Source organism: Triticum dicoccoides, chromosome 5B (assembly GCF_002162155.2).
Source record: "Triticum dicoccoides isolate Atlit2015 ecotype Zavitan chromosome 5B, WEW_v2.0, whole genome shotgun sequence".
NCBI classification, from domain to species: Eukaryota; Viridiplantae; Streptophyta; class Magnoliopsida; order Poales; family Poaceae; genus Triticum; species Triticum dicoccoides.
The window spans coordinates 681,584,332-681,587,433 of NC_041389.1; positions in this window are offsets into that span (position 1 = coordinate 681,584,332).

The following is a 3,102-nucleotide window of genomic DNA, read 5'->3' on the forward strand; positions in this document are numbered from 1 at the left end:
CGACACCACACCCCGACACCCGACCCCCTGACCCCGTGAGCCCGTCATTGATTATAGTGATGATGATTATTATGCATTTATTGATGATACTGATCGAGATTGTTATTGTACTTGATGATGATACACTTAAGTGATATACATATTATTATTCATGTCGGTATTTTTTTGCCGTTGTACTAATTTCGTTTACTCTTTGTCATGGCAGGTGTTGAAAGATGGTGGGCGCTGGTCGGGAGCGCTCCGAGGACCCTTCTTCGTCGGCGCGTGCGACGAGGTCCTCCATTCCACACGCACCTCTCCGCCGAGCGTTGCTGGACAGTATGGCGACACCGCCGGGCCCTTCTTCGTCGACCGCGGTGCCCAGCAGGGGACGAGGTAAGAAGAAGAGAGCAGCTGGAGCACGTGGTCGCGGGAGAGGAGGTAGGGTGACTGCGAGGGCGCCTTCCTCGCCGCCACCCCCAGTTGTTTCACCCGAGCACGTGACTGCTAGGGTGGACTCATCCGAGGAGGAGGCTACACGGACTCCGGTCCACGGGCCTTCGGGCCACGAGAGTTTGGCCCACGAGACCCCGGAGGAACACACATCTGGATGGGGTACCTACCCGGATGAGCCTGAGGGGCCGAGTGGCCATGCTGATGATGGCGGGGAGCCGACTGATATTGACGAGGAAGGGGGCACCGTCTACCAGCGTGGTGCTACACGGCTCCCGGACGTGCCGGCGACCCGCGAGCAGAGGTGGTTGATTTTCCCTGATGGGAGAGGTAAGTGCATTTAATCTTTTTGTACCTTTCTGCATTCACGTTTCTTCAAATATCTAATGCGTTGGCCTTGTACAGGGATTGGGACCACCATCATAGTGTCCACCGGCCCAACTCCGTCCTTGGAGTTCTTTGTCGGCAAAACTTCCCGAGGTTTGTTACGTTGCCTGGTGAGGGTCGGCTTCCAAAGCTTGGATTGAGTTGGGAGCACTACTTGGCTGCCTCGGCCCCGCCGGGTGAGATTATCGACGGTGTCTTGTGCAAGACAAGCCAACTGTGCTTCCTGGGAGCTGACCCATTTGGTCAGTTTTCCTACAGTGGCAGACGGCAAAGAGTGGTGACGTCATGTTGACACCACGCGGCGGACGGCAAAGGGCTGTCGTTAGCCACCTAACGGACTAACGAAGAAATTTTTGCCGTCTGCTTTCTTTGCCGTCCGCTGCGGATGGCAAAGGACCCTTTGCTGTCAGCCGCATAAAGCGGACGGCAAAGTAGCTGTTTGCCGGATCTTACTTTGCCGTCCATGTTTGCCGTCCGCGGCAGACGCAAAGACCTTTGTCGTCCGCCATTCATGCCTTTGTCGTCCGCCGTGGCAGACGGCAAAGTAGTTGATTCCTATAGTGAAGGACGTAAGATGTTATACTGTTATGGTTGCGAGCACCGCCTTGACCAAAGCGGGACAACCAGCAAGAGTGTAGTGCTCTCCCCGCCAAGGAAGAACTGGCCCACAATCATATTTTGAAAATGAGTTCTCTTCAACCGCTTGAGCGCAAGAGGGAGCTCGAAAAATCGAACATGAAATGTTGTTCTGGCTGCTGGTAAGCTCTGCATGATCTCTTCGAGGTTTAGGTCACGGCAGCGGGTGGGGCAAACAAGCTTCTTCCGAAAATTGGTCGTGAAAAGGCATTTACTTTCGTGTTCCATTCACAACGCGTATCTCGACCGCCCAAATCTACCCATGATGCATGTGAGAAAGCTGAGAAGGGCCCCGCTAGGACCCAGGCTAGTCTTGTCCATAGTAGGTGACGCTGTTGGCTAGTCTTGTCCAGTAGTAGATGATGTTGTTGCTAGATTCTCTTTACCCCTCCAGTTGCGGAATTAATTCATGTGATTATCTCTCTAGCCTATGTTGTTGGAAGTAATTTAAACATCAAAAAATTAAAATATTATGTTATTGAAATTGTTCTCAAAGAATGTTCTTTAAATAGTTTTAAATAGAACCAAATTTTGTTAAACTGGTATCTGAACTTTGCCATGACAAATAGAAGAACTTTTGGAAAAACCCTGGCATAGCTTGCAATTTTTGAAAAATAGGTAGAGAACTTTTTAACCACATTTTTGGAACTTTGTCGCCAAAACTCAAAGAACTTTTCAATTTTTATTGGTTTTTTCAAAAGTCCTCCTGATTTTCATGGCAAAGTTCAGACACATCCTTCATAAAGTCTGACAAAACCTTCATAAAAAATGCATGTGCGTGAATTTTTTAGTGAGGCTGTGCGTTAACTTGTAATAAGCCCACAGTTCCTAGCTAGTGACGTTATCCCGCCAAAAAAGTAACTAGCGACGTTAATTATCCACGCCAGATATAATTATGAGGCTGGCAGTGCGCAGAGCATGCACAGGACCTAGCTAGAGAAACGAATCTACTAGCCTGTGGCTGGTGCATGGCTGACACAACGGTGGGCCTAACTGATTGGACAGCATGCATGATGACCGGCTTGGATTCGCGCTGCATACAGAACGCGAACGTAAAAATCCGCGTCCAAATTGATCCTCAAACCGGCGAAGTTGCCATGTTATTTATGATGCTGACAAGGGATCAGATTATTTGTGGGTGAAAAGTTTAGAAATCCAAATGGGCGAAATTTTGGAGGGCCATACAAACATTCTAATTTTGAATTTTTTCAACGTAGAATGAATCTGAATCCATGGGCGGGGAGCTTTTTAAATCCAAGGTCAACGTAGCGTAGGAAGGCCATCATCATTGTGTGCCAACAATGTCAAACCTTTCTTTTCGGCAATGGCTTGAGTTTGACTCCAACACTCGTCTTCCTCCGCTCCGCGCGGCGAACATGGGCACCGCCGCACGCGTCGTCTCCCTCCCTCCACCTCGGCTTCCACGCCGGCCCGCGACCTCAGTCCCTTCCGCCGCACGCCGGCTCCCCCTCCCCGCGCCCCGAGGCCGCGCCCGCGTTGACCCCCACCCTCCACCACCGAAGGCGCCAACCCCCTTCTTCCACCTCCTGCCGCCCCCCTTTGCGTCCCCTCCAAGCGCCTTCATGGCGTCGAAAGGCATCTCCCCCTCCCCCATTTTAGCATCTCCCACCCCCCTTCGCCTCCCCC